This window comes from Microcaecilia unicolor, chromosome 2 (assembly GCF_901765095.1).
Source record: "Microcaecilia unicolor chromosome 2, aMicUni1.1, whole genome shotgun sequence".
In the NCBI taxonomy this organism is placed as follows: Eukaryota; Metazoa; Chordata; class Amphibia; order Gymnophiona; family Siphonopidae; genus Microcaecilia; species Microcaecilia unicolor.
The window spans coordinates 168,288,100-168,306,516 of NC_044032.1; positions in this window are offsets into that span (position 1 = coordinate 168,288,100).

Consider the following 18,417-nt stretch of genomic DNA (forward strand, 5'->3'; position numbering starts at 1 on the left):
GCAAAACTTTTGTAACATAAGAACAGCCATATTGGGTCAGACCAATGGTCCATCTAGCCCAGTATCCTGTTTCCAATAGTGGCCAATCCAGGTCACAAGAACCTGGCAGAAACCCAAGCAGCATCAGCATTCCATGCTACCAATCCCAGGGCAAGTAGTGGTTTCCCTATGTCTCTCTCAATAGCAGACTTTAGACTTTTCCTCAGGAAATTGTCCACACATTTTTAAACCAAAATGCTAACCACTCTTACTTCATCTCTGGCAATGAGTTCCAGAGCTTAACTATTCGTTGAGTGAAAAAATATTTCCTCCTATTTGTTTTAAAAGTATTTCTGTGTAACTTTATTGAGTGTCTCCTACTCGTTGTACTTTTTGAAAGAGTAAAAAACTGATTCACTTCTACTCATTCTACACCACTCAGGATTTTGTAGACCTCAATCATATCCCCCCTCAGGCATCTTTTTTCCAAGCTGAAGTGCCCCAACAACTTTAACTTTTCCTCATACGAGAGGAGTTCCAGCCCCTTTATCATTTTGGTCACCCTTTGAGAACCTTTTTTAATTCCGCTATATCTTTTTTGAGATACAGCGACCAGAACTGAACACAGTACTCAAGGTGAAATTGCACCATGTAGCAATACAGAAGCATTATAGAATTCTCGGTCTTATTTATCATTCCTTTCCTAGTAATTCCTAGCATCCTGTTTGCTTTTTTGGCCACAGCCCTACACTGGGCAGAAGATTTTAGCTTATTATCTACAATGACACCTAGATCTTTTTCTTGGGTGCTGACATCAAAGGTGGACCCTAGTATCAGGTAACTATGATTTGGATTGTTCTTCCCAATGTGAATTACTTTGCATTTGTCCTCATTAAATTTCATCTGCTATTTGGATTCCTAGTCTTCCATTGGAGCTTTTCCCCTTATATAGTGCTTAGCCCCTCCCAGTGCATTCCAGGATGCACTGGGCAAGAGCTGGATGCCACCATCTTGAGAGTGCCGGGTCCAAGGAAGGAAGTGTTGCTCCTGCCTTCCTGCCTCCAACTTTTTAAGGTATGGCATGGGGATGGGAGAGCTTCAGAAGGGGGTCCACTGGATCACCAGGGATTTTTTATTCGGGGGGGGGGGGTTGGGAGGTGTTTCACTGGACCACCAGGGAGTTTCTGTAAGCTGTCAAATCATTTGACAGTTTTGAGTCACAAACAGCAATCGATGCACGAAAGGGGATCCGTGCATCTTATTTGCATGCAATCCCCTTTGTGCATTGGTCTTTGTTTGCGACACATATGTGTTTAATGGAATGAGTGTTTTTGGGCAACATATGTGTCCTGTGTTTACTGGAATGAGTGTTTGTGGGCAGTTGTGTGTATAGGGTGGAGGACATAGGAGCTGACTCTGTGGGTGCTGTGGGTACTTGAGTACCCCCAATATTGAGAAAATTCCTTGTATGTGTCCAGGGAGGGGTTATTTCCACTGGGCTTAGCACCCCCAATAATTTTGAATGGTGGAGGATGTTAATGAATGTCATTCCTCCTCTTGCATGCCATAGCAAATGTTTTCTTTCTCTATTGAATATCTCTTGGATATCCTTTTTGAATTGTCACTGTTCTGGTGGTTTGCAAAATTTGCAGTCCAAAGGGCAAGAATAATTTGTATGTCTGGCCTCATAGCATAACAGATGAGAATCTCCTATTAGCTCGCTTCTCAGATAAAAACTAGTGAGTCAGTTGTTAAAATAGCAAAGCACAGAAAACTTGCTCACAGCATATAAAAGAGCAGGCGGCATTTGCAGGTAGCAGTATATAATTCAAGCAGATACACATTCATAATTACAGACATACTTTATTCGCTCTGTCATGTGTTATCATGAAGGTACACAGAGAGCCAGACAGATTAATGGACAGACTGGTAAAGCAATGCTCAAGAGAGCACAGAAAGCCATGTGGAATAACAAACCAACTGATGAGCATAAAGGCCAAGCTTATTAACTGTTTCAGTTCAGGCTATAAATATTTTCCAGCATGCCAGCTCTCCATGCAGAGGAGATGAATATACAAACTGTAATCCTTGCTGTCAGTTTCCTATTAACTTTACCTCAAAGGCATTTGCATCATACCTGAATTTCACTTGTTCCATTTCCTGGCGTTTGCGATTCTTTTGATGTCATCTTTTTTTGAAATATTTTTATCCTCAGTGGTATTATCAGAGTATTAGAGACAAGCAGCAAAATTTCCAGATCTGTTTTAGGAGCTCTTACTGATTGACTTAGTCACAAATGGTAAGTTTAACTTTACAGCTGTGCCACATGCACACATTGCTTTGAAATGTACCGCCGATGTTATCAAAGTTCTGTTCTGATAGAAATGGTAGCACACAAAATATGTGGTCTGAGGTGGGGAGTTATCAAGGTGCTGGAAAGGGCAAGCCTTTACCACATTTCAAATTACCATGGGAGCCACCAACCTGCGGTTTCTCTGTACTGCAGATCGCATTGCCTGTGAGCCACCTCGCAAGCAACATTAGTCCAGTGGCCCAGGAACATTGGGATGCCAAGCTCCAGCCTAATGTTCCTGGGCCATGCTGCACAGCGGTCGGCACTAGCCAAAAATGTCAGTGGCATAGGGGCCCCTCAATCCAATGCTCCTCCTGTGGGCCATCCTCCCACCCCAAGCTATAGTATAGGGAGGAACTTCTCCAAGGGAGAACAAAGTAATTTTTTTCATTACCCAACAGAATGCTTGAGTGGAGGGGAATAGCAGGTAGCAGCGAGTGGTTGCAAAATTTTGGGGGGGAGGGCAGAGGAAAATGCTCCTCTTGGCTGTCCTACACCCATGTATGCAAAAATTCCCTCCAACCCAAAGTAAACCTCCAATCTGACTAGCCCCCCAGTGGTGGGGCTCAAGTGGAAGTGACACCCCAGACAAGCCCCCCACCAAGGCAACAACCCTCAACCCTCCCCCACCCTCCCAAAGGCCCTTTGGCCTACTATAATTAGGGTTACCATATGTCCGGATTTACCCGGACATGTCCTCTTTTTGAGGACATGTCCGGGCAACCAGGCGGGTTTTGCCAATCTGCCCATTTGTCCGGATTTCTGGACAAACGGGCAGATTGCTAGCCTCCTCTCCTCTTACTTACTACTGCCCTGGTGGTCTAGGGACCTCTTCCGCCTTTGGGGCAGGAAAGAGCCCCCTCTTTCCTGCCCGGAGCGCTGCCCTGCATGCATCCTTCCTGTTGCTGATCTCGGCGCCGATTCAAAATGGCCACCGAGAATTGAAGTGACCTTGCGAGACTTCAACTCTCGGCGGCCACTTTGAATTGGTGCCGAGATCAGCAACAGGAAGGATGCATGCAGGGCAGCGCTCCGGGCAGGAAAGAGGGGGCTCTTTCCTGCCCCGAAGAGGTCACTAGACCACCAGGGCAGTAGTAAGGTAAGGGGAGGGGGGTGACGGGGTGTGTGACAGGGGGGAGGGGAAAATGTGACAGGGGGCAGAGCAAGGGTGTGAAAGGGCGCGGGGCAGGGTGTGAAAGGGGGCGGTGGGGTGTGTGGTGGGGCGGAGCATGTGTCTTCCTTTTTGGGGGACAAAATATAGTAACCTAACTATAATGGAATTGGTGGTGGTAGGTTGTGTGCAGGAGTGATGTTCCACTCCTGTTCACACTAAGCACTTTCTTCCCCCATATGTCATAGAAGGCAGGGTGCATTGTTATGTTATATTTAACTATGCGTATTATTTGTATTCAATTGCATTGTACTCGTATTACTAGGCTGCTTTCCCTACAGTTTGCAATTTTCTTGTGATTGGTCCCTTGTGAGCTTTTCCTATTGGCTCTTAGGGCTGAGCCAGGGCACAGCCTCCCTCTCTCCCCTTCAGGGGCTGTGTGAGAGAGTTCCAAACTTCCTGGAATACCTTTGTGATCAGCAGCTGTGTAGGGGCTGATCCCTCCTTAATCTACTGTGATTCCATCAAAATTCTTCACCAGTTGATCCCAAGTGCTCATACATTACCCTTTGAGTACGCAGCTTTTTCTCTCAGCTGGGCTGAGGTTCTCGCTATCTCCTTGCCTCTGAGGTGGCTAGATACTGATTCTATTTGCAGAAGGCAGAAGGCAATAATTCTTTGTTTGCTATGATTGCTACATTAAAGAAGAGCTGAATTAAGAATTGAGAGCTGCCGTAAAGATTTTGCTTGGGAATGGTTTAGCTGGCTGTTGAAGCTTTGTGCCCTCATCTAGCCTTGAACAGTATAGGCACCCAAATCCAAACTAGCATTGGCAACCCCTAGCAGTAGCCTCAAAGTACTACCACAAGGGGGTCATGTTTCCATATAAGGGTTTGCTGTGGAATCATGACCCCCTTAGCTGTAGTACCACAAGATTATTGCTAGGGGTTGCTTTCACCTTTTGGATTTAGGCACTGGTGAGGGCAAGAGAGAGAGTGGACATATTCCTGCCCACACCACACCAACCACTGCTTCCATTAAGGTATGCCCAGGGGGCCTTTGGAAGAGTTGGGGGGGTTGTTTAAAGGGGCATCTGCCTGGGGGGGCACTTCCACTAGAGAGGCTAGTCAGATTAGGGGTCACTTTGGGGGGAGGTCTTGTAGGGTTAGCCCTTTAGAGGCATTTGATTTTGGGGGGGGGGGGGGCATGCTACTGATGGTTTTGGCCTGTGTTGACCATTGTGCAATGCAGCCCACAGCTTGGCGGCCTGATGCTCCCAGGCAGTAACATAACCCCAGCTTTTAGATGGGGTTCTTTTACCAGCCATACCATGGCTTGTGTTATGCACCCAGTGTACATCTCAGGCCTTAGGCATGCTAATTATATAGTAATGAGCTGTTTTAAATGCATTTGCATGTTTTGCATCTCATTATTATGTCTGCTAGGTAACTTAATTAGTGATGTGTTAGGACACCACACCCAGCGTTAGTGCCCTTTATCACTTTAAGAGGCAAATAATGTGTGTTAGTGCCCTAACCCCTTCCCCCGAATGATCGATATCCTAAGCAAATTTCTCATACACAGAAAAGAGCAAATGGTTGCGGTGGATAGTCCTCTTAAATTGTCAGCTAGGTGAGAATCCAAGATAGAAAACCCGAAAGGAGATTTTGGGATTTCTCGGCCACAGAAGTTCTTCATATGAAATTCTGCATGTGTTCTCTGTTTCAGGATAAGGAAACACAGCCAGAGAAAACTGTCCCCCTATTGTAGACAAATACAAGACATAGCATTAAGGAGCCTTTTACCAAGCTGGGGGGTGGGGGGGGGGATGTCTGGCAGAGAAGTGGCCATATCTGCACAACATTAGCATATGGCCATTAAATTGGAAAATGGAAAATTGGCCATTTTCCAGCCGCGACAGAAAAATGGCATTAGTGCGCAGGAAAGACCTGCATAAATGCATGCTAAGGCCACTTTTTTCAGCAGCTTTGTAAAAGGGCCCCTAAGAGATCTACTGTTCATCTAAAGAGTCTGGCTTGTTTCTGAGAACAAACTAAGCAAAAAGCATTTCACTGACTACTATACATCAGGTCGATTGCAATTAAAATCTACAGATCATCCTGCAGCTTTACCAGTTGTTTGAATGCTTCCTGGTCAAGTTTCTGTCTGTTATCAGCACCATAATGAATTCTGGCTCTGGCTTCACTCTTTCATGACTTTCTGCCTTGGACGGACTCTGCTTGTTTCAAAATAAACATGGAAGGTTTCTCTTCAAGCAACTGCATGATTTTCTTTTGTGAATGTTAAGTTATACAGCTCATGAGTCAGAATACTCCGTCAGATATGTTGTTATTCAAAAGGAGTGAAAAAAATATAACACTATCTTCTTGTACCCACTTTCAGTAATCTCTTCCTTTTAGCCAAAATTGTGCCAGCATTGTATATAATTACGAGTTGTGTGACTTTTGATTTATATTTCTGATGTATGTTGTGTGTATATAAAGTGTGTTGTACATTATTACTGTACAATTGCACTGTGCTATGTTGAATAAGGAGCTTATTTTCAAAGCACATGGACATCTCAAAATGCCTAAAGGTTGTCCATGTAAAAGGCAGAAAAGGAACATCCAACACTGCAGTGCATCCAAATAGCAAGGAGGCATATTGTGGATGTGCTTTGGGCAGGACTAGGAAGGGCCCAAAATCAGGATGTCCAACAGTGATAACCAAATGGGAAGATACGTTGAAGTCTAAAAAGATGGATATTCTAAGTTAGACATGTTTCAGTCCATGGGCGTAGATTGGGGGGGGGGGGCGAGGGGGGGCAGTGCCCGCCCAAACGACGACGATGATGACTTAACAATAACATTATTAAAAAAACCCAAGATTAAGGTCTGAGATCCATCATGACCCATCCCTTCGGATGTGACTACTGTTGTCGCATACGTTCCTCCAATTAAGCGGGTGTTGTTTTTTTGTTTTTTTTTTTACAACTGAGCTAAGCGGTTGTTTGTTATTAGTTCCCGACCAGCAACTCACAGTCCAGCGCAGCCTGGGAGCCAGCCAACTCAGAGGTTGGACAGGTCCCGCCCCCTTTGAGTAGACAGCCTTTGCTGTGTAAAGGGAATGTGGAAACCCATAGGGACCTGGGAGAAACACAGGGAACCAGATCCTACAACCCCCAAAAAGCCACAGAGGAGATTCTCCCTTACCGGCCGCTTTTCCCCAAGAGAGACAAACCAGGGTGCATTCACAAGAGTCACCAGAAGGGGGCTGCAGGAGAAGGAGTAATACTAATTCTCCAACCTGGGGGAAAGAGGGGTGGAACAGGTGGGAAAAGAAGAGAAAAAGCCCGAAAGGGTTAATGAGGAAAATGAGGAGCAGCTGGGAAGAGGGTGGGGCGAGGAGAGTATGGAGTGGGCTCCTGAGAAGGAGAAAGAGGAGTTGGGGCCTTGGCCCATGGAGCTGGACAGTACCCGAGAAAACCCTGGAGGAGCCCATGGATGTATCAGCTCTGGCCCAGAGAAAGCCACAGAAGTAAGCCAGTCCCTAGCTAAGCAGGCCAGAGAAGAAAGGGGTCAAGCGGGAGGAGGTCAGAGGAGTAAGTAAAAGTCTGACCAAGTGGGTGGGACCCAGCTTTGAGCCGCGCAAAGCCAGAGGAACTGTGGACTTGAAAAGCCAAGGTATAGGGCTGTTTTGAGCGCTTGGCTACCTGAACTGTGGATTTAAAGAGCCAAGTTATATTGCTGTTTTTGAGAGCTTGGTTACCTGAACTGTGGATTAAATAAAGCCAAGTTATATTGCCATTCTGAGAGAGCTTGGCTACCTGAACTGTGGATTTAAAGAGCCAAGTATAGTGCTGTTTTTGAGAGCTTGGTTACCTGAACTGTGGATTTATAAAAACCAAGGTGTCCTGAGCTGTTTTTGTTTTTGGGTGTTTTTTTTTGAACCCAGGCTGTATGGTGCCTGGGGGTATAACAAGCCTGGGTGGGACTGAATTTGAGTTTCTTTCTTTTGGAGCCGCTCCGCCCCAGGAAACCGAAAAGGGGAACCAGCGGTTGAAGCCTGGGCTGAGTTCTCCCAAGCTGAATGAGAGAACAATAAAAGGGAAAAGTTTGTATTTGATCCTGATGTGTTTTTTTTTGTTTGTTTCTTTATTGAACAAGACTTGTATGCTAAAGGCTGCTGAGAAGGGCTGATAGCCCTAGAGGCTGAGCAACGCCCAGCAACCTATTACAATTGGTGTCAGGAGTGGGATCTAAATTTTTTTTTTTGGAACCTGTCGCTCGAGGAGGTCGAGACCAGCCCAGCAGAAAAGCCCGACGGAGGGGCCAACGCTGATAAAGGCGCAGACCCATCTTGGGTTCCGGTAAGCGGGGCCTAGACAGGTGGGGGCCGGAGGGATCTTAGAAAGACCCAAGGAAGTGGGGGAAATCGCACTTGGAGTGGTCCTCTGTTTTTTTTTCTTCCAGGAGGCGGTTCTGGAGCCAGGGGATGGATCCGAAGGAAATCTTCGCGTGGATGACCATGCAGTTCCAAAAACAGCAGGAACTAACAGCTAAGATGGTGGAGGACTCCTTGACGGCGGCGAGAGACCAACAGCAGCCGGTGCTAAAGATGCTCCAGGAGTTCTTTCAGAGGGGGATCCCCGCTCCAAGGGACATGGACCCAGCAGCCTTAGGACCATGGACTGGAGACAGCGGTGCGGTAGGAACACTATCCATGAACACACTGACCTGGGGAAAGTTAACAGAGCAGGACAATGTGGATGATTTCCTAACAGCCTTTGAAAGGGTGGCCGTGGCTGCTAGTTGGCCACAAGAACAGTGGGCCATGCGTTTAGTCCCTTCCCTGGCAGGGGAGGCCCTGGCCGCCTTTAGAGACCTGTCTCCAGGCGATGCTGCCCACTATGGGAGGCTGAAAGAGGCCATTAAGGACCGTTATGGCCTTAGTACCCAGGCCTATAGGCGGAAGTTTCGCGCCACTAAGTGGGAAAAGGGAGAAACCCCGAAAGCTGTGGCCAATAGGTTGATGGACTTATTAAAAAGATGGTTAGAACCCGACCACCACACTATCCAGGAAATTCTCCAAGAATTGGTGGTGGAGCAATTCCTCCAAGGCCTACCTGGAGAAATAAGAGCAGAGTTGGTAAAAAGAGGCTGTAAGACAGTTGAGGGAGTGACTGCCGGGTTGGAGTGGTATCTGGAAGCCCAACATTGGGGAGGACCCGAGAGGGAGGGGGGAAAGCCCCGACCCCAGGGGGGTGGGGGTACCAAAAGTTGCTCCTCCAAGATGGGGCAAAAGGAAGGGATGCCGGACTCCACTTGGCTGGGGAAAAAGAAAGGAGGGCTCCCATGGGAGGAAAAGAAGGTGGCCTCTTATGGGGTACAGCAGTGTTATAAGTGTGGGAGAACGGGGCATTTCAGGAAGGATTGCCCGGGTCGGGAGGGATGGATCTCCCAGGTTAACGAGGGATTTAAACCCAGTATACGGCCCCTTTAGAGTGGAAGGTTTACCGGTAGTGGCCATGTTGGACTCCGGGGCAGACCAGTCCATGATCTCCCGGCGGTTATGGGACCGAATAAGAGGGAGGAGGAATAGGGGACGGGATACCTATGAGGGGGCGGTTAGCAATACAGTGTAATCCATGGGGCCAGTACACGATACACCCTCCATAGAGTGAACCTAAAAGGGCCCACAGGCGACATAGAAATGGCTATGGCGGTTCTTCCAAGGTTACCCCAGGAGATGATTTTTGGGAAGGGATTGGCCCCCTTTTTCCGATTGTATTAGAGAGAGAAGAGTATGGGTAACTACTCGGGCTCAGGCTCTTCGGGACCTAGAGGGGCAAGAAGAGGGGAATAGAAGATATCTTTCCTTTCCAGGGCGAGGGTCTTAGGGGAGCCGGGAAAAGAGAGAAAAGGGAATGCCGTGAAAAAAAAGGAGAAGAGGGGTAGACAGGAGCATTGGAGCAGTGAGGGCCGAAAGCTATCTACCGGTAGCCCCAAAAGAACTGAGGGAACAGTTTTCCTCAATTTCACAGGGAAACAGGCAAATGATCCTACATTAGAATATGCCTGGGGGAGGGCCCGACAGGGGGAAGATCAAGAGGCTCCGGGGTTCCGGATAGAAGGGGACATCTTATATCGGCAAGTGCCAAACTGGAGAGCCCTGAGGGGGGGCGACAGCTGGTAGTTCCCCAGGCTTTCCGTCCCCTGGTCATAAGGCTCGCGCATGATCACCCGTTAGGTGGGCATAAGGGCACCCAAGCCACCTTGACTCAGATTTTGGCTAGATTTTATTGGCCGGGAGTCTATAGGGAGGTGGAAAATTATTGTAAATCCTGCCCAACTGTCAGAAGGTGTCAGACAGGTTCCCGCCCAAAGCCCCTTTAAATCCTATTCCGAGGGTGGAACAACCGGGGAAAAGGATAGCAATGGATATTATTGGCCCAGTCACGAAATCAAAAAGGGGTTTCTTATATGTAATGGATATGGCCACGAGATATCCATGGGCTGTGCCTTTACGGAGCATATCCGCTAAAGTCATTGGCCGGGAGCTAATAAAAATATTCTGTGAGGTGGGTTTTTCCCCGGGAGGTTCTGACGGATAGGGGATCCACACTTTATGTCCAGGACCCTAAAGCAAGTGTGGGAGGCGTTTGGGATACAACATCTCCGTACAGCGGCCTACCATCCCCAAACCAATGGGATGGTAGAGCGGTTTAATAAAACCTTAAAGAGCATGATAAAAAGAGCTCTAGGGGAAGATAGGACCAGCTGGGACCAACTGCTGCCTTTTGCGTTATACGCTTACCGAGAAAAGGTGCACGACTCCTTAGGAGTGTCCCCTTTTGAACTCCTGTTTGGCAGGAGGCCCCGGGGCATTTTGGACATACTGCAAGAACAGTGGGTAACCCCAGAGGCCACTGATCAGTCAGTAGTCGAGTACTTACAGGATCTGAGGGCAAGATTGGGTAAGATACAAGAATATTCCCAGGAGAGGTTCGAAGGGAACCAAATTCTCCAAAAGAAATATTATGATAGGGGTACTAAAGAAAGGGAGTTTCAACCAGGGGATAGAGTGCTCATATTAATCTCGGAGGACCCGCATAGGTTCGCTTCTAGGTGGAAGGGCCCCTGGGTGGTGAAGAAGCGACTAGGCCCCCTCACGTATGAGGTAGAAAACGAGAAGGGAAGAGTCCAAACTTTCCATGTAAACCTGATAAAGCCCTGGGTAGCCAGGGTAGGCTTACAGGCTAGGGTGGAAGAAAAGAGGGAGAGGAGTTGGGCCCCAAATAAGGGATATCTTCCAGCCTGGGAGCCGGGGGTTAATCCCCATTTGACCCCGGTACAAAAAAAGGAGTTAGGGAGCTTACTAAGAAGGTTTAAGGACGTATTAACAGCTTGCCCTGGAAGTACCCAGCTAGTGCAGCATGACATAGTAACGGAGAGGGGAAAGATAGTACGACAAAAACCCTATAGGCTTTCTCCATGAAAAGGCAAGAGGTAATAAACAAGTGCAGGAAATGTTAAACTTTGGGGTGATTGAGGAATCCAATAGCCCCTGGTCCAGCCCGTGGTGCTAGTACCCAAGCCCGAGGGGGGAGTGGCGGTTCTGTATCGACTTCCGCCAGCTGAACACCATTTCTCGGGCAGACGCCTATCCTATGCCCTATATTGAGGAGCTGGTGGACCGGTTAGGAACCGCCCAATATCTCACCACCCTGGACTTAACAAAAGGGTATTGGCAAATCCCACTTACTCCCGGAGCTCAGGCAAAGACAGCTTTTAGCACACCCATGGGCCTGTACCAGTTTAAAAGGTTGCCTTTTGGCCTGAATTCAGCAGCTGCGAGCTGTCAAAGATTGCTAGATCGGGTTCTTAGACCACATCAGGCCTACGCAGCGGCGTATATGGATGATGTGGTCATACACAGTGGGGAATGGGATACCCATGTGGTACAGGTAGGGGCGGTGCTGCAGGCTTTCCGAGAGGCAGGACTCACCCTGAACCCAAAGAAATGTCATTTTGCGCAATTTCGGGTGAAGTATTTGGGGTACAATGTGGGCCGAGGGGAAGTGAGGCCTTTGATAAATAAGGTTAAAAGCATACAGGAGTTTCCCCGCCCAAACACCAAAAGCAATTGAGGCGCTTCCTGGGAATGGTAGGATACTACCGCCGTTTCATCCCTCTGTTTTCAGCTATGGCCACCCCCTTAACGGACATGCTAAGAGGGAAGAACCCTGATCATTTGAGATGGGGGGGGGGGGGAACTGACGGCTTTTGAACAGATGCAGAAGGCCCTATGTCAAGAGCCGGTCTTGAAGGCAGTAGATTTCGAGAGGCCCTTTATCCTGCAAACAGATGCCTCAGGGAGGGGGTTGGGGGCGGTACTATCCCAGGAGCATAACAGGGAAGAACATCCCGTGTTATATTTGAGCCGAAAATTATTGCCCCATGAAGAGCATTACTCCACAATAGAGAAAGAATGCTTGGCCATACGGTGGGCCGTACAGGAATGTAATGTTTATTTGGAAGGAAAAAAATTCAAACTGGTAACGGACCATGCTCCATTGAAATGGCTGAACATGATGAAAAACAATAATGGACGATTAATGCGATGGTACCTAGCTTTACAGCCATTTCAATATGAGGTGGAGCATCGTCCTGGGAAGTGTTTGGCTCATGTGGACGCCCTATCCCGGGTAGACGAAGAAAAGGGAGCAAATGAAAGAAAAGGGAGAGAGGCGAGCTTAAGGGGGGGGGTATGTAAAGGGAATGTGGAAACCCATAGGGACCTGGGAGAAACACAGGGAACCAGATCCTACAACCCCCAAAAAGCCACAGAGGAGATCTCCTTACCGGCCGCTTTTCCCCAAGAGAGACAAACCAGGGTGCATTCACAAGAGTCACCAGAAGGGGCTGCAGGAGAAGGAGTAATACTAATTCTCCAACCTGGGGGAAAGAGGGGTGGAACAGGTGGGAAAAAGAAGAGAAAAAGCCCGAAAGGGTTAATGAGGAAAATGAGGAGCAGCTGGGAAGAGGGTGGGGCGAGGAGAGTATGGAGTGGGCTCCTGAGAAGGAGAAAGAGGAGTTTGGGCCTTGGCCCATGGAGCTGACAGTACCCGAGAAAACCCTGGAGGAGCCCATGGATGTATCAGCTCTGGCCCAGAGAAAGCCACAGAAGTAAGCCAGTCCCTAGCTAAGCAGGCCAGAGAAGAAAGGGGTCAAGCGGGAGGAGGTCAGAGGAGTAAGTAAAAGTCTGACCAAGTGGGTGGGACCCCAGGCTTTGAGCCCGCGCAAAGCCAGAGGAACTGTGGACTTGAAAAGCCAAGGTATAGGGCTGTTTTGAGCGCTTGGCTACCTGAACTGTGGATTTAAAGAGCCAAGTTATATTGCTGTTTTTGAGAGCTTGGTTACCTGAACTGTGGATTAAATAAAGCCAAGTTATATTGCCATTCTGAGAGAGCTTGGCTACCTGAACTGTGGATTTAAAGAGCCAAGTATAGTGCTGTTTTTGAGAGCTTGGTTACCTGAACTGTGGATTTATAAAAACCAAGGTGTCCTGAGCTGTTTTTGTTTTTGGGTGTTTTTTTTTGAACCCAGGCTGTATGGTGCCTGGGGGTATAACAAGCCCGGGTGGGACTGAATTTGAGTTTCTTTCTTTTGGAGCCACTCCGCCCCAGGAAACCGAAAAGGGGAACCAGCGGTTGAAGCCTGGGCTGAGTTCTCCCAAGCTGAATGAGAGAACAATAAAAGGGAAAAGTTTGTATTTGATCCTGATGTGTTTTTTTTTGTTTGTTTCTTTATTGAACAAGACTTGTATGCTAAAGGCTGCTGAGAAGGGCTGATAGCCCTAGAGGCTGAGCAACGCCCAGCAACCTATTACAGCTGCCAGGATCGGGGTGATGCTGCGTATGCTCCCTTGCAGTAGGCTAGAATGGCGGCTATTTTGGACTGGAGTTAGTGCTGCTGGGGGAGGTGTCAGTAAGTGGTTTGCTATGCTGAATAAAAGAGCACCAAGAGCATCAGGTACCCGAGGTAACAACCACCTTCTCTTCTTTCCTCCTCCTAAAAAAAACATACGGACCTTCTTTGTATTACTAAAGTAAGCTAAGTACGGAAAGGATTCCCCCCCCCCCCCCAAAAAAAAAGTTATGGGAAAAGATAGGGTGCTAGTTAAGAGTAGCAGAAAGCTGAGCCGTCTGTTTCTATAACATCTCCGTAACGGAAGGATGTGCCTGGAGCCAGGCGCTGTGAGATGCTGACACCCCCACGCACTCGGTTGCAAATTGTGGCTGAACTGTTTTGCATCTTTTTGCTCGTGAGCAGCTTCTTTCCTTATGTTTGGGCTAGGCCGCTAGCCCTCTTTCAAGACCTTTCACAGAACCTTTTCTATGAAGGAAGGAAGGAAGGAAGGAAGGAAGGGAGAAAGAGCTGGCTTAATATCTCATACATATTCATTATGGTTATTCCCAAAAAAAGCCAGCTCTTTTACCCTTCCTTCCTCCATATTAGCATATCATTTGCATATATATATATTATATATATATATATATATATATATATATATATATATGCAAATGAATATGCTAATATGCTCCGCCCCCATCCTTTGCCCCCCCAAATGAAACAGTCAAACTACGCCTATGTTTCAGTCTATGGTACAAAAAGGTTCTCTCATTGATCAGCTGACCACTGGAAAGATTAGTTTCCTTAAGCCTCAGTGGTTGCTCACCCTTCCTTCTCCCCTGAAAGTGAAACTGAAAGAGGATACCAGGCTCTATGAACAGCGTTGCCAGGTCTGTGGGTTCCCGCCCAATTGGGCGGCTTTCCGGGACCCGTTGCAGGCAATTTTTGCTGGCTGTGGGCTGCGGGAAATTGGGTGGCTTTTAAAAAGCCGCGTTGCAGATTAGGCGTTTTTCTGGGGCTTCTATTTGTCCAATTTGGTCCAATAGAAGCCCCGCAGAGGCTGGGTTAATGACTTTGGGTGGCAGGGTTAGTGACGTCGGCGGCTACGTCAGAGGTGGAGTTAGTGACGTTGGCGGCTACGTCAGGGGCGGGGTTAATGCCATCGGAGGGTGCATCAGGGGCGGGGTTAAAGAATTTGGAGGCGGGTTGATCACGTCAGGGGCGGGGTTTACCTTTGTGCGGGTTTTGGGCGGGGAAATATTTTTCAACCTGGCAACCTTGTCTATGAAGCATTAGGCATTATAAAGGAGGGAGCAAATCTGAGGAGTAGCTACTGAGGCGTGCAGTAGACTTTTAACCAAGGGACCCTGGTTCAAATCCCAGAAACAGAAAAATACATACAAAAATACAAAACTTTTTCTTCACCCAACGCGTAATTAAACTCTGGAATTCATTGCCGGAGAACGTGGTGGAGGCGGTTAGCTTGGCAGAGTTCAAAAAGGGGTTAGACGGTTTCCTAAAGGACAAAGTCCATAAACTGCTACTAAATGGACTTGGGAAAAAATCTATAATTCTAGGAATAACATGTATAGAATGTTTGTACATTTGGGAAGCTTGCCAGGTGCCCTTGGCCTGGATTAGCCGCTGTCGTGGATAGGATGCTGGGCTCGATGGACCCTTGGTCTTTTCCCAGTGTGGCATTACTTATGTACTTATACTGTACCTAAATGTATAAGCCACCTGCAAGCCTGAAGGCTATCGAAGTGGTATACATTCAGGTACAGTAGGTATTTTTCTGTTCCTGGAGGGCACACAATTACAAAATAAAAGAGTTAATGTAGGATTTGAACCTGGGTCCCTTGGCTTAACGGCCACTGAACTAACTACTAGCTCCCTCGCTGCATGGATATCTTTGTAGCCATTCTTCTAAGAATGCTGCCAGACCGATGTCCTGTCCCTGCTTTTCTGCCATTCATATGTTGGACATGGCAGCTCTTTTCTTTTTAGTGCTCAGAACCACTGCAGGAAGGAGCTGTGGGTTTGAAGGAGGGCAGGCTGGGCTGAGCTATGGGGCCGGGTTGTGGTCTGAGCAGGCTATGGGTTTGAAGAGGGAAGGGTGGGGCCAGGGCTGGGCTACAAGAGGTGGGAATAGGAGACCTATCAGCTGTTCATGTTTTTGTTCTTTATTGTTAGTAGCATTTTTATTTGATTTCACTTATATTTTTAAATATTCCGGCTTGTGCAGCATACAGATGTACACAGAGGAAGTATTAGTTTCATTGGTTAGAGCAGTAATTCTAATTTTCAAATCATTGTGTCATTTGGAGGGGCTGGTTATAGGGACTCCCTGTATTCATGCAGAGATGTTTTCACCTAATAAAGGGCCACCAAAACAGTCAACATGTGATGAGAATCAGGTGCTTAACAATCAGACTTGCTATTTATAAGTACAATTAAAAAAAATTAATTAGGTTGAAACCTGGGAGCATTTAACATTTTTTTTCCTGTGCCTACACAGAGGCGTCAAGTTCTAAACTTTTCACCACAATCTAAAAGGTCTTTTTCAAGACCAGTATGTTTATTAACAAGTGACTCCATCTGGTAAACTTTGTCAAGTAGCTCTCTAATACAAGGAAATAAGATAGACTCCTGAGGAAGGCACTTGCAGTGCCGAAACAGGGTACCTTGTAGAGTCTTCAATAAACTGAATTTCAAAATGTGCTTGTTTCCTGTTGGTCTTTGAAGAGCCTGGTTCTGTTCCCACTTTCTTTTTGCTCCTGTGATTATTCGTGGGACATTTGTTTCTTGCCCACTTCAGTGGTCTTTGTGTGGGAACTTGCTCCTTTTGTTTTGTGGATTACAGGGGTATATTATAAAAATGCAGGTGCCTATTTTGGGGGCCTTTTTACTAAGCCACGTAAGCCCAATGTGCGCCAAAATGGAGATATCACTCGACAATCGTGTGGCTCTTGCAGTAATTTCATTTTTGGCGCATGTCCAATAAGTGCGGCTGAAAAATAATTTTTATTTTCAGATGTGCATATTGGACGCGCACAGGTCATTATCGCCTGCTTACTGCGTGAGACTTTACTGCTAGGTCAGTGGCTGGTGGTAAGGTCACAGACCCAAAATGGATGCACCGCAATTTTCATTTTGCCGCACGTCCATTTTCAGCAAAAATTTTAAAAAATGCCTTTTTTACAGGCATGCTGAAAAATAGATCGGCGCATGCCCAAAACCCGCGCCTACACTACCGCAAACCTTAGTAAAAGTACCCTTTTATTACTATTTCACAGAGAGGTATTGAATAATGAGGGAAAGACGTCCTTCATGAAGAAGTTCTGCCCAGTCAGTCTAAATGCGCCAACATTGTCCAGTTCAGCACACTATTAGCCGCTAAGTTCATACAAGTTAATTATGTTCAATGGAAAATAAATCTGTTGGCTGAGGCTGCTTGCTATGTGAATATTCTATCACTGTTTCATTATTGCTACCAATAATTATATATTAACCCATTAGTGCCCAACATTCTCATATGGGATTTTATTATGGGAACATTGGGCACTAATGGATTAAGGGCACTCACCGCTATTATTGATAGAAAAGATTTTTGTCCTAAGATACTCCAGACTCTCCCAATGCACAGCATACAGTATGTTATTTATTTATTGGGATTTATTTATGGCCTTTTTGAAGGAATTCACTCAAGGCGGTGTACAATATGGAGTCGATTCCCAAATGTTTGAAAATTTCCCACGGCGTGGGGACAGCTGTTATAAGAAATGCAACATCTCATACATATCCATTATGGTGAATGAATATTTTGGAATACTTTAACTGAATTTCCTTCAAACTTGTGGTCTTTGAAATGATAGAATATGCTTACAGTTGTGTGTGTAAATTCGAATTAATTATTATTATTATTATTACATTTGTATCCCACATTATCCCACCTTTTTGCAGGCTCAATGTGGCTTACAATTCATCGTGGATACTGGAAATAGAAAAGAATGTACATTTGGTTTTACAGCAAGTTTTGGGTACATGATGGTGAAATACATAATACTGGAAATAGAAAAGAGTATACATTTGTTTTAGCAGAAGTTTTGGGTACATGATGGTGAAATGCATGATAGTGTGAAAGCAAAAGACATTAAAGAACATTCCTGGATATCTTAAAGAAAGTAGAGTTACGCGTGTTGTTCTTTATGATATATTTTGTCGAAGAGATAAGTTTTCAGGAGTTTGCGGAAATTGGTCATTTCGTAGACTGATTTCAGGTTATGTGGCAGTGAGTTCCAGACCTGTGTGCTTGTATAGGAAAAGGTTGATGCATGCATTGATTTGTATTTCAAGCCTTTACATTTGGGAGGATGAAGATTGAGGAATGTGCGGGAGGATTTTTTTGCATTTCTGGGTGGTAGTTCTATTAGGTCTGACATGTAGGCTGGGGCATCACCATGGATGATTTTATGGACCAAGGTACAGAGTTTGAACGTGATGCGTTCTTTGAGTGGGAGCCAGTGTAGTTTTTTCGCGAAGGGGTGTTGCGCTTTCGTATTTTGGTTTGCCAAATTATTGCCAATTATTGTCAACAATTGCTTGTTAATTGGCAATTATCAGCACTGATTGGCTTGTTAACTATTTAAGTTGCATGCACAAATCCAGAATACGACCAGATTTGTGCATACAACTTAAGACATGCTATATAGAATCCGGAGGATAGTCCTTACAAATAAAATGAAGTAGCTGCAAAAAGAATCATATAGTTTCATAAGAACATAAGAATAGCCATACTAGGTCAGACCAATAGTCCATCCAGCCCAGTATCCCGTTTCCAACAGTGGCCAATCCAGGTCACAAGTACCTGGCGGAAACCCAAATAGTAGCAAATTTCTATGCTACCAATTCCAGGGCAAGCAGTCCTCTGAAGAGAACTCTCTAGCACAAATTCGAGCATCTTTCACAGATTGGATAGTGCCTTTATGCTCCTTGATGTTGTTCTACTGGACAGTGTTAAGCCCCGAATTATAATCCTCTCAATCTCTGTGCAGCAAACA